Source organism: Xenopus laevis, chromosome 1S (assembly GCF_017654675.1).
Source record: "Xenopus laevis strain J_2021 chromosome 1S, Xenopus_laevis_v10.1, whole genome shotgun sequence".
Lineage (NCBI taxonomy): Eukaryota > Metazoa > Chordata > Amphibia > Anura > Pipidae > Xenopus > Xenopus laevis.
Window position 1 is genome coordinate 146,584,675 of NC_054372.1, and position 14,472 is coordinate 146,599,146.

At 37.5% G+C, this 14,472-nt stretch overlaps 1 protein-coding gene across 16 annotated transcripts in view; it reads left to right on the top strand.

The window, feature by feature from the left end:
- rimbp2.S (RIMS binding protein 2 S homeolog) overlaps nt 1-14,472 on the top strand; it is a 176,692-nt gene that overhangs the window by 33,418 nt on the left and 128,802 nt on the right. The gene's annotated exons all lie outside the window — the stretch shown is intronic.

The following is a 14,472-nucleotide window of genomic DNA, read 5'->3' on the forward strand; positions in this document are numbered from 1 at the left end:
ATTCCAGGGACAAACAATCTGTTGTTTACTTCCCCCCTGAGCCAAATGTATTAATGAAACATCTGAATGATAACATAATGGGCAGTTAAAGCATTGTAAAAGGACTTGAGACAGAATTAATGTAAGATATCACATTGCCAGGGAGAAGCATCTTAGGAGTGAATGGAGTTTGTTTCATGAAATATGAAATGTTTGTATTTCAAGACTTTACAGTACTAAAACTTCACCAAGCATTAAAAGCAACAAATGACCATAACCCACAGGAGTATAGGAGTATAACATTTCAGCCATACCTTTCCTGTGGCTTTAACATCCAGTTGCAGAAAGTCCCAAATTATGTACATTAGAAATGCAATGTGTGCAGTGCAGTCAGGTTTGCAATGCTCCAGTACCTCAGGGAGAACGCTTTCATTTCTCCATTTCTCCCTTCTTCCAGTTGCTAGGCAGCTGATATGGACGCGCCATTTCAAGCCCTCTTCATATAGGGATTTTGAAGTATGTTTGCATACACGCATGAGGCTTTCAGCTTCTGTTCTTCAATAATTCACTGCCTCTAACAGAGGATCTTAAGGAATGACATCACTGACTTTGGTGGGATGGGAAGTGACCCTAACACCTTTGTTTTTAAATTTATAATGGGTTACATTAAATACAAACATACATAGTTTGCACTCCATTCGTATAAGCTAATTGCCTTGGTGCCAGAATAAAAAAATATATATTTAGCATCACGTGAAACTGCACTCACAGCTCTTTGAAAAAAATGGTAATTTATTTAACCAATGTTTTGGTCTTTTGTTTGACTTTGCAAAGACCTGTGAGTGCAGTTTCATATGATGTTTTATATATATATATATATATATATATATATACACACACACACACACACACACACACACACACACACACATATTTGGTACCGGCACTTACCTCTCCTGTTATAGCATTGGCTGGGTGCTGACTGAAGTTCATATACAGTCTGTAGAAATAAAGCAAGAAAGCACTCACGGCAAAGAGCTTGATAGAAGCAAATAAAATGCTTTACTGCATCATAGCAAATTGAGACATCCTGAAGACAGTTTGCAGAGGATGGCAACGCATTGATGTCTCAATTTGCTATGATGCAGTAAAGCATTTTATTTGCTTCTATCAAGCTCTTTGCAGTGAGTGCTTCCTTTCTACAGAAAAAAAATTATATATATATATATATATATATATATATAATTTTTTTCTATATATATATATATATTATATATATATATATATATTATTTTACAAACACATGCTACTTACTGCATTACTGCACCTAATCTCATTTTCAGGGAAGAATTAATTGACACCTAAAAATGTTTCACAAAGACTTTGCATTATGTAAGTCTCTTAAGGCAGATATCTCCCATGCATCATTCAGGGAGAGATCATCTATAAAAAAAAAAAAAAGTTTCATTACTCTCAGGTGTATTCCCATGCCCAGATGTATCCCCATCATATTACATTATAGTTGATCTGTGCAGTCATGTGCAACATACCATGCTCTGTCAGTCATTGACTCCCCAGAGCTTTTGGGGACAGTTGAAGGCTTGGTCAGGGTCAAGGATCCCTGCAGCAATCAAGTTGTCCTCTAAAGAAGCTAGACTTCAGGTTTTGGGTGAACTGCCTGAATCAATCAAGGCTTGAAACTCACCTAAGAAGCATTCACCAAATGCAGATGGCGGCTGATTTCTGTTTGCCAACAAAGAGTAGATTAAGCAAAGTATCTAACCTCCTTAGCTACATGCAAGATGTCAGGTTTTGAGTAAAGGAATACATTTTTTTATCCTTTTAAAAGAGTGTTTATAAGAAGAGGTCTGCTAGACGGTACCAGAGGAATCTTTGCTTTTATGAACTACTGTGTGTATTGGCAGTTATTTTCAGTCCTCTTCGGCTTCTTGTCTTATCCATGTGAATATGTCCTGATCGACATTCTTTGCTATTTGCAACTTACACTTTCTATAATGGGTTGGCAGAGCCTTGACCAGAAATAAATTACATTTTTAAATTGGTGTCTAAATCCCTGTTGGAGCCCAGCCCTGTGCCCAATTAGAGTGGAAATTGTATGTGTAGTACATATTTGTAGCTTCTTTGTTAGTTAAGTATAGTCTTCCAAAAGTTGGACTGCAAAGGGATGTTTGAACCAAAACCTTACAAAAGATCAGAGATGCAAGTACATAGATTTCTGGCAAAAAATTATTCTATGCTTATCACTTATGAAATCCGTAAAGCTATCAGACAATAGTGAAATGCAGTTTGTTATTGTAAAAGTCTTTTTTGGTCCAGATCGCAGATCCCTTTAAGAAATGACTGAAATGACAAGAAAGCAGATTTTAATTTAACATAAGAAAATTGCAACAAATTACATTTGGCATGATTTTGGAGCAGGGGCTAATAGACGCACAGATAATATCGCACAAAACCAACTTTCATACAATATTCGGTGCATGTTTGGCGGGAAACGAGCTGACCGATATCGGCAGAAGACTTGGATATCCGTCGGCTCGTCGATCAGGCTGCCTGGAAAATTTTGATCGGGTGCCATTGTAGGCACCCAAACATTGTCCATTGTTAGTGCTGAATCATCAGATAAAGGTAGAATTCTATTGTCTACCTGTATATCTGACAATTCAGCTCTACACATGTGTATTTGGCAAAATTCTTGCTGTTTTTTGGCAAAGCGAAATTGGTCAGATTCATCCATCACTAGTGTGTGTATGAATACTATACTATTTTTTGGTATGAAAGAATATTTCACTCAGTATTATTATTATTTCCTCTAGGTTTCATACCATTGCAAGGTTAAAAAATGCAATAACGACATTTTTTAGAAACCAAAGGAAAAGACGGCACTCCGGTAAAAGGAGCAAGTTTATTGCAGTGTCCTACAGATGTCCATTGCCTTACGCGTTTCGGGAGTCAATCCCTTAATCATAAGGCTATGATAAAGGGATTGACTACCGTAACACGTAAGGCAATGGACATCTGTAGGACACTGCAATAAACCTGCCCTTTTTACCGGAGTGAAGTCTTTTCTTTGGTTTCTGAGACATACTGGCAGTGGGACGCTGTGAACTGAGCACTCGGCTTATAATAAGAGTGTGTTCTGATTCAACTACATTTTTTAAGCACCACCAAAACTTTTAGGAATATAATAGAGATCATTTACTTTGACCCTGGGGGGCTCAAAAGTACACTCCTTAGTGATTATTTAGTGTACAGCATGTGACTGCATCTTGTGTAGGATAAGAAATCTGGCTTGAGGTGAAGAGTGCAGCTCTGGCACATGCAAGGCAACGCTATCTTTAGCACTTGGCAGAACTTCAATGGCAGAGACTTTTGACAATTCTATTTGCAAGGCTTGAAGTGCATAAAATCTGCAGATTGCACAAATTTAATTGCACTTTGCACCCTGTCTTGCACATAGTAAATGATCCCAAATGAGTTTTACTTTTTTTAAGCTGACCACAGATATAACAACAGAATTAGACATACGATTTTCACAATGTGTATAGTGTATAGTTGATATCGATTTACAATGGATATCAGTTGTTTCATCAGTTGGGCAGGTTTAGAAATGTCATTTGGCAATGCACAATGTCAGGCAGCACATGTGGAAGTGAAGAGTAGCCACAGCTTCATATTGTCATCCTAATAGAATAGAAAAAAAGGTTGCCATAAAATGTTTGGCCTATCTTAAGGAATCCTGGCCAAGAAAATTGGTAAGTAATTGTCATCCCCCATTTATACTTATACAGATGTGTCCAGCTTTGCTGTAGTTATTGACAATTAAATGAGACCCAGCAGATAAAATTATTAATTTGGATCTGTTAATTTTCCAGTTTCCAGTGTTAGAAAGGACAGTATGTACTACATAGCACACTGTAATGGGTATATAGCAGAAACACAATCTATGGAATGAATCATTAGTACAAACAGTGAGCATAAATCCATCACACCCACACATCAGACTACCCACCTTTATTTAGATTGCACTGCACATCTATCTCCCATTGCGTACAATAGATGGCCATAGATATACGTCATGGTGCTGGGAGACATCAGCATATTACTGCCAAATGAACTGCATGAGAATCCTATCTCATACTCTGTACATAACCCACAGTCACTCTATTGCAATAATCCTCTTGTACAGTTTCCTGCACATCATGGACTATGAATAATATGTGGGGAGAGCATAACATACTCATCCTAGTTTGCCCATGATCTAGAGTACAAAAAGCATTGTAGAGCCAAGATGAGACTTTCATCAATAAAATGATGGCCATTAATTCATTCATTAAGGCTGCAGGCACTGGCATGTCTGGTCATTGACACTTTTTAAACTCCTGTATTGCAGCCCAGCCTATGCCTCTGTCTCTTTAACATGGGAGCCCCCAACCTTGTTTTTTTTTTTTATCTGTGAGGAACATTCAGACAAATGTTCCTGAGTGTTGCAAAATAAGCTCTGTGTTAGCCCATTTGGTATCCCCTTGACTGTTATCCTACAGGAAACTGTTTGGCAGTACACTTGGGTTTATGCAATCAAAACTTGCCTCCAAGCCTGGAATTCAAAAATAAGCACCTATGCCACTGGAGGTAACATCCAAGGGGTTGGTGTGCAACATGTTTTTCCCAAGCCATTTATTGGGGATCACTGCTGTAACAAAATCCTAGACTACTGACCTGTCTCTGGTGCTGAATCCTAGCCTACTGTCCTGTCTCTAAGGCGTAATTCGAACCTAATGCTCTGTCCCTAGTGCTGAATCCCAACCTTCTGCCCTGTCCCTGGTGCTAAATGCCAGGCTTTGCTCCTGCCCCTGGTGTTGAAATTCTGCTTCCCAGCCTGTCCCTTGAGCTAAACTTGAGCATAATACTCTGTCCCTGGTGCTGAATTTCATCCTACTGTCTGCCTTGGTGCTGATTCAAAATCTCCTGCCCAGTCTTTGAAACTAAATCCCTGCCTACTGCCCTAATCCTGATGCTGAATCACTGCTGTGTGGCCTTTTCCTGTGGCTAAATCGCTTGACTACTGCCCTGTCCTACTAAAACAAATAACCTACTTGTGAAGTCACATAAAATAGATTATAAGCTCTTTGGGGCAGGAACCCATTCCAACACATAGCACTTAAGTATTCATTTTCACTTCGATAAATTCTAGATTCCAGATAAATACTATAGTGCATAAAATTAAGCAAATACCAAATAGCTATGACAATGGGGTAATTTACAGTGACTCTGGGCTGGAGCACTAATGGATACAAGAGCATGATCAAAAAATCCAACACAAAGTGCACAGCATCAGCCAACATTCCTGGACTTGTATGTCTGAATGATGTGCAAATTAGGAGACAGGCAGACCTGCAGCAATTCAAGTAGCGTAGAAGGCAGTGCACAAAGTACAAAAAAAAGATAGACTACACTTGTTATTTTCATTAGACCACTAACGAACCTAACATAACATAGACTACAATATAATATGCGACAAATTAAAGAGAATGCCAATTTGTGTGCAATTTTTAGCTGTTGGTAGACGTCATTCGAGTTGCAGTTCAAAAGCAGTCGGGCACAGGTTGCCAATCATTGCTGCATATACTTTAAAACTTGTATATGTATAGTGAGTTCAATGTGCTTTATTCATCATTTTCCTCCTTGTAGTCCATGGGATACTGGAGGTCAGAATAAATGCCCTTTATGTCCCACCTCCTGGAGTGATAGTCAACTGGATGCTGTCATTTGAATCACATTCAGTTACAGTTTGGAATTTTTGGAGGTATCTCAGCATTTACACAGAAATCTGTTATGATATAATCCTACTTTGTTACAGTTGCTAACACTATCACTATTATAATTAATATTATTCATTATTATTTCTCTGCAAGCCAAATATGGGTGTTAATATAATGTTGCTGTAATTATTTTAGGCGACCACGGCCCTGCTGCACTATATAATATTAAAACATACAAAGATATGAAACAAATGGAAACAAACTAGAACAGCTGACACCAAGTCACTGCTTATATTGTTATATTGTTTAAAAATGAATGCTGTGATGCTTTTCAATTGGTCTTTCCCTTTGTTAATCCTTTGGCATATAAAGGGTTAACAGAGTGTTGCTTTAAATAAAAAAGCAGGGAGTTTGGGATAGGATAGGTAATCCTTGTTAATACCCTTCTGCATTTGAGTTCCTAAGCTCGCTATTGGATGCACTATGGGATAGAAAAAAAATGACAACCCACATTTGCAATGGATTGGTCCATCCCAGTAGGCCACAGATGACCTCCTGTTATATGTCTAGAGGTAAAAAAAAAAAAAACTAGTAAGGTACAAAGCAGAGAAGGGGGAGGCTACAGGAAACTGAGAAGGCCACAGCTGGGAAAGTCAAAGGGCTGGAAAAATAAGGTGGAAAGCCATCTTGTGTGAGTGAAGGAGAAAAGCAGAGGAGGAGGAGGAGGAGAAAGAGGAGGAAGCACTACTGTTTCATAGGCTCCAGCAGCTGCTGCATGCTTAGAAATGCTTCTTTCACTGGCTGTCGGCAGTCATGAATCATTGTGAGAGGAATACAAGCATTGCTAGTACACCACAACTGCTGCTGCTGCTTCACTCTGCCTTCATATAAATGGACACAGAACGTCTCTGAACCTACACTGCCAGGTAGGATTGCATTTACCTAGCTCTCCCCTGCCTGCTTGCTGTGATCATCAGGAAGAGCCCGGCTGTGCCTTCCTCTCTTCACCAGCCTGCAATGGAGATTAGGAGCTCAGACTTGTAGTGCAGATGTTTAACCCTTTGCCTCTTAGCTTTGCTTTTTTTAAAAACACATAGCTGATTAGCCAGTATATATAAACCAATGCAGTCTGCAGCGTTCATCTCTGCTGATTACTAATCAGCAATACAGCATGAGCATTTTATAGGTGTCCAGTTTTAAATTGATGATCTCTGGTGACCCTTGCTTGCAGATGATAGGACTGCAACTCATTTCTATGAATCTGTTTTTTGATTGATCTTTTCTCAGATAGTTATTTTTTAGCATGCTGTAGGCTACAAAACCCCTCTACGAGCTCTCTAACTCTCTGCCACAATCCCAGTTGCAGGGGAAGGCCTCCCCCATACACACACACAACACCCTCAATTTATGTGCTTTCTTATCTCCTGATGTATGTGTGATAATGAATAAGTCTGCCTCTGTACGTATATTCATCTATCTGTGTATATCAGTATACATAAACCTAACAAACCCGTTCCCAGTGTTTTTGTGCACCTTACTGGAGTACTGCACATTGCCCCTATGGTGGGCAAGTTAGGCAAAATGGTTAGGTGACCTTGAGCAGTTTACTATTATAGGTCCAAAAAGACCAGGAAGATTAGAGCAAATGGCCCTGTAAGAATGAATTGCATAATGTCAGGAATGGCACAACATTCAGCCGTTCGCTTGTGCTGGCAATTGTAGTTCTACAACAGTTAAAAGGCCACACGTTTAACATCACAGGTTAATGCTATAGTAAACCTATGTGAATGAAACATAATCGTTTAAGCCTGCAGTTCTCGTTTATAAATGTTCTCCTTCCATGCTTAAAGGCACAGAGCAGTTGGCATTCCTTTTCATTAACCCTTGTGCCACTTTGTCCCTTATTGACCTTTTTTTCGTTACAGCAGGTTTATTTGTTTGGGTTTTTTTTTAACCCTAGGGTTAAATCAATTAACCAACAAATGCTTATGGGAATAAATAAAGTCTTTACAAGCATTGTGTTTATGCTTAAAACTAGGAGCTGAAAAAAATGCACCTAGTTGTATTCCTGCTGCAATAAAATGAATGGGTTAACCTGAGCAAAGGAGGACTTTTGAAAGAAAATGTTCCACTGTATTCATGAGGAAGCCTTTGGCATGCAGGATGTGCATTATCATTTGTCCTTTTGTCAGCCATTAGTTCCCTGGCCTAACATTATATTTTGTGTGTCAGTTGGCATAAATAGCTAAAAGCTGGAATTTGCCCAGTATGCACCAGTGAGGGTCTGCAGAGCAAATGGGTTTTCAGGTTGTGCCAAGGCACACTGCAGTATCTACAAGATGTATCTACCTCTATCAAGCACTGACTTGTTTTATCCTGGTGCCTTCTTTAGCCCCCGTACCCCAATCACCCTATATTACTATACATACAGTAACATATGTAACTAATGACTTCTCTTATTGTATCTTCCAAACCTATTCCTATGGCACAGTAGAGCTCTAAATATTATGAGTTTTCAATGGACGAGAGGTTTTATATGTGTCTGTTAAGAACATAAATATTTAACACTGCTGTTCTACACACCTGCTGTGCACTGACAGTTCTTCATGGAAGCTCTTCTCAAGAAGACATTACATTGATATATTTGTGACCCAACATAATGGAATAAAATGGGCATCCAGTAAAAATATATCCTGCTATATCCTTCATAGTTTGTCTGAAAATATAACTCTCATTTTAAATATTCTGTGTGCTCTGTTATTTGCAAGAACGTAACGTAGCCTAATAGAGACGTTTATGTGCCGGTAATTTAATGCATTGCCTTTATGCCTTGTGACTTTAGGCCACTCTGAACCTTTCAAAATTTATTTTTCGTGGTTTCATGTTTCTCTAAATACCCTCGCACAGTTGGAACCATTTGCTCCTTGCTCTCAAAGGATCAAGCAAACTTCAAATAACTGACTAAATTGATGGGCCACCTAGGCACTAGTACTGGACATTGTTGGCATTTTATTGGCCCTTAGTGTTGCAAAATGTGTCATGTGAATAATAGCTACTCAGCCCAATAGAGCAAAGAGTTTGTTTTTGAATGAAACCATATAAACAGTTTATATAATATCCTCATATTTTCCAAAAAGCGGTATATGGGTCATGTGACAAAAATGACATCACTATTCACCATTTATAACTGATGACATCACTTGTCACCATTTATAAGCATATAATTTATAAGATATCCATGGCTTTTGTGCAATATATATATATATATATATATATATATATATATATATATATATATATATATATATATATTATATATATATATATATATATATATATATATATATATATATATATATATATATATATATATATACACATATACACACACTCCTTAGGCGTCCGCACTCTTTCCTCGTTCCTATTCGGGGTGCACGATCAACATTCTATTTTTGGAATAATTTATTCCTGGATCAGCACTTTCATTTTTTTGTGCAATAATGTCCTTTATTTATACACACATCATTGCCTAAGGAACACTAAATTATGTGTGTATAAATAAAGGACATTATTGCACAAAAAATGGGAGTGCTGATCCATATATAAATTATTCCAAAATACAAAGAATATATATATATATATATATATATATATATATATATATATATATATATATATATATATATATATATATATATATATATATATATATATATATATATATATATATATATATATATATATATATATATATTCTGCTATCCAGAAAACCCCTATTCAGAAAGCTCTGAATTATAGAAAGGCCATCTCCCATAGACTCCATTATAATCAAATAATCCAAATTTTTTAAAATGATTTACTTTTTCTCTGTAATAAACAAAAGTACCTTGTACTTGATCCAAACTAAGATATAATTAATCTTTATTGGAATAAAAACCATCCTATTGGGTTTATTGAATATAGACTTAAAGGAGACTAAACCCTAACGTTAAAAAAACCCTACCCTACATAGACCCCCTCCCTCCTCCCCCCAGCCTAAGTGTTACCCCAGGCAAATGCCCCTAACGTTTTATTTCATGGGCGCCATCTTCAGCCGATTCGGTAATCTTTGGAATGAGACCATCGCTTCGGCAATTTTCATGAATTTTGGCGCATGTGCAGTTGTCGCGAAACAGAAAATTGCTCCAACTGCACATGCGCTGCCAGCTGGTCTCATTATGAAGATTTCCGAAGAGAAGAAGATGGCGCCCATGAACTCCGATACCTGAATCTGCACAGAGGGGTAAGTAAAATGTTAGGGCATTTGCCCGGGGTAACAGTTAGGCTGGGGGGAGGAGGGAGGGGGGTCTATGTAGGGTTGAAGTGGTAGGGTTTTTTTAAGTGTTAGGGTTGAATTCTCCTTTAAGGTATGAAGATCCAAATTATGAAAAAGATCCATTATCCAGAAAACCCCAGGTTCCAAGCATTCTGGATAACAGGTCCCATACCTGTGTGTACATGTGTGTGTTTTGTATGTTAAAGCTTTAGTGTGTGCTCTACAGTGTAGTGCATCTTCTCTGTGTTGATTATACAAACATATGTCCATAATCTTTAGCTCGATGGACGTTTCAACCTTAGTTGCTAGGTAACCGTATGTTGCTTTAGACTAGTCACATAGAACTAGAAGTGTATGTTTTGGTACAGTATGGCATATATTATAGTGTTATAGTGTTATATGCAAGCATGTTTGTTATGGCTTTTGCTAAATCTGGGGGGGGGGTTGTTTTTTATGGTGTATGTTCTACACAGGCTTATGTGACACTCATTTCCAATCATAGGTGCAAGTTTGCACTAATGCAGTACACCATGGCAACCAATCCGTTGTTACTTCATCATTATAAGTACAAGCTTACTTACATTTAACACTAATTGCACATGTTTATTGCACCAGTGCAAAACTGTGTCTCTGTGGGCAAATATATTTCTATTGTTTTTGAATAGTATGTTGTATACATGCCTCTGCTGTGAGGCAAGGTGTCTCAGATGGCAGCGTTTCAGCAATAACTTTGAGCCAAACAGGTAAATGTTGGAGGGATGGAATCAGCAAGACCGCCTCAGGTGGCTGGGACAGGGGAAGGCTTTGTTCTGAATAGTTTAGTGTATTTGAGGATGTAAACCTGAAAATAGAAGTTTGACTAGTGAAAGAAAATGTCCTTCTAAGCAACTTCCAGTATACATTCATTACAGATTTTTGTGGTTTCAAAGCTATTTACTGCTGGTTCTTTTATTCTTCAATTGGTAATTGTCTGGCTTCTGATGCATTGTTTCAAAAGTCAAAACTTCCTGGGCCTGGAATATAAAGAGACAGACATGCTGCTTTCAATAGCAATTATATTTACAAATACCTTTAAAAATGTTAATGAATGTATATTGGAAGGTATATTTTGTTTCATTAGCTAAACAGTTATTTTTGGGATTACACAGAATTATGCAGGCATAGTGTCTCTCAATAATATATCAGTATACGTCTCCGCTCTGGAATTTCACATTCTAATAAATCTCCCTGGTTTCCTTGCTTAAAGGGTTTGTTCACCTTTGAGATAACTTTTAGTATGATGTAGAGAGTGATATTCTGAGACAATTTGCAATTGGTTTTCATTTTTTATTATTGAAGGTTTTTGAGTTATTTAGCTTTTTATTCTGCATCTTAAGCATCTTAAGCAATCTGGTAACTAGGGTCCGAATTATCCTAGCAACCATGCATTGATTTGAATAAGAGACTGGAATATGAATAGGAGAGGGCCTGAATTGAAGGATCAATAATAAAAATTAACAATACATTTGTAGCCTTACAGAGCATTTGTTTTTTAGAAGGAAGTCAGCGACGCCCATTTGAAAGCTGCAAAAAGTCAGAAGAAAAGGCAAATTACTATACAACTATAAAAAATAATTAATGAAAACCAATTGAAAAGTTGCTTAGAATTGGCCATTCTATAACATAATAAAAGTTACCTTAAAGGTGAACTACCCCTTTAAAGGAATTGTTCAGTGTAACAGTAAAAACTGGGTAAACAGGCTGTGCAAAATAAAAATGTTTCTAATATAGTTAGGCAAAAATGTAATGGATGTGAGTGACTGGATGTGTAATATAATAGCCAGAACACTACTTCCTGCTTTGCAGCTGTCTTGGTTTCCACTGATTGGCTGCCAGGCAGTAACCAATCAGTGACTTGAGGGCGGCCACCTGGGTCATAACTGTTGCTTTTGAATCTGAGCTGAATGCTGAGGATCAATTGCAAACTCACTGAACAGTTATGTCCTACTAGGCCTCCCTTCAAGTCGCTGACTAACTCAGAGTTAGAGAGCTGCAAAGCAGGAAGTAGTATTCTGTTATGTTCTGTTATACATCCAGTCACTCAAGCCTTTATACATTACATTTTTGGCTGACTAACTATATTAGAGATATTTTATCTATTTACCTAGTTTTTATTTTTACACCAAACTATTCCTTTAAAATCATTAGGACTAAAGGAAGTGAAATTGTCCTTGTTTCAATCCATCAGATGGAATACAACTGGCCCAGCTGCATCAGAAGGAAGTAAGCAGCCTGACTTCTAATATGAAACAGGGACTCAAATGGAAAAAGTTCACAGCCTTTGTTAATCATTACATAGTAATTATATATTTCTTGACTATAAATTTGCTTTAATGCACGGCAGTGGGATAAAATGTTTTTTTCCCCTTTATTTCATCTCTGTATTTAAATTCAATTCTCTGGAACTGACCAAGGTGCTGAATTCTAATCTCCGTTTTGGATGAAACTGTTACTGGGAGAGTTCCATTAGTTGCCGTCATCCCTGGATCTCCAGGGTTTACCTTGCACGTCTGTTTTACAACTTGTGTTATCTAATGTCCTGCACAGTCATATTCCATTTTCAGAATAACCCTGGAGTTTAACCCTCAGCTTCCAGAATGGATTGATGCAGAGGAGACTTTAAGTAACTACATCCTCCAGTGAGGAGCATGATTATGAAAACACTTTTAGGGGTTAACTATCATGAATGCTTCAATTACTGTCTTGCAGTCTACATATAACCTGCTTGTCTGACCCCCATATTTAGAACCTTTATTAGTCCCTGTATGCAAGATTACAGCAGAGCTTACAGTAATAGACCTAATAGTGACGTGCAACATCTTAAAGCTATCTGGCAGTATTTACAGCAGACATTCAGACAGTAAGGGAGCATTCAAGGTAAATGTAACCTATCCTTTTATTTTATGAGCCATTGTCTTATTGCCATCCCCATGAACTCCCATGTGACTAAATAATCGAACCACAGTATGAAAGCATTGAGCTATAACATCTGGCCTTCTTGGGCGCCTTAATATGTAGGGAGAATGCACAAATATGAAAAGTGCTTGCTCATATTTCTGATTTTTCGTGAAGAATGGGACATTTTAGTCGAATCTTCCGTGCTCACGTATAGCTCCCTGTCCTTGAATGATTTACCTTGACTTTAACTGTTAGATCATAGTCCTTAGTCTATACTTTAATCTTTCTGGTGTTTGGCAGCTTTCCACTTTTGGAATCCTGGGGTCCCATCCTCACAAGATATTTTTCTAAATCTTAGGCCCCCAGGTGATGACAAACTACTACTCCTAGAATACCTTGATTCTTGCTTGTGCATAAAAGAGTGCTGAGAGTTGCATACTCCTGTAATATTTATGGTCCTTAAGTGCATATTAGATAAGGGGATTGTTCAAATCTAGCCTGGGGTTCACCTAAGCATTTTAGATTGACGAAAGGCAGAAAGATAAGTAAATTGTCAGCAAACCAGAAATAACATTTAAAAAAATAACAGTAATGACCAATTGCAATGTGTATCAGGATATTACTGTGTACATTACCCAAGTTCACTTTAAGCCTAATTGCCTCTTTGGCACATCATTCCTCAGTGATGATTAACCATACAATCCCCATATGTATTTGAAAAATATGTCAATCCACACGTTTCTATAATGTTAATTTGCCTTTACTAGTGTGATTATATTTAGATTCCCATTATAGCTACAAGTGCTTCTGTTGCTTGTTTTATACAGCAGCCTAGCACAGACCCATTTCTGAGTGAATATTGCATTTCTTATATTTCATACTTACAAACCTGATTTGGTCTGTGCTGGTAAATATTGCTCTATCTGAAACAACATTTTCTGTAAAGGAACAATATTTGGCACTGGTAAATAAGTTCCCACGCATATCACTATGAGTTATAATAGATCCCGTACTTGCATTGTTAAAAAACACTCTCCTTGTTGTGATATTATTAATATGTTGCTGCTTTAAGTAATGGGCCTTTGTAGGTTTATGTTGGTGAATTATTGATGATTTATCCAACAGGCTGCATAGCTGCTAATGTTCTCATGTTCTCCTTTGTCACCTTGGGCCTGTATTCGTAAAGAGCATTGTTGCAAAACAGGCAGCATTACATTTTTGGCAGAGTCTCCTGTGATTACTGTGTTGCTCAGGTAGTAACAATGCACTGTTATATTTAAAAAAAGTAGAGCAAACATCATTCTAACAATGTTGATGTTAGTCCTGTAGTGGCTTAAGGAAAAGGGAACACAGAGCAGTCTGTTTGGAGCTAAGGGGGTTATTTATCAAAATCCGAATTTATCTGATGTTTTAAATAAGAAAACTCAGACCACAAAAATTTCAAACTTTCAAATAAGCTCT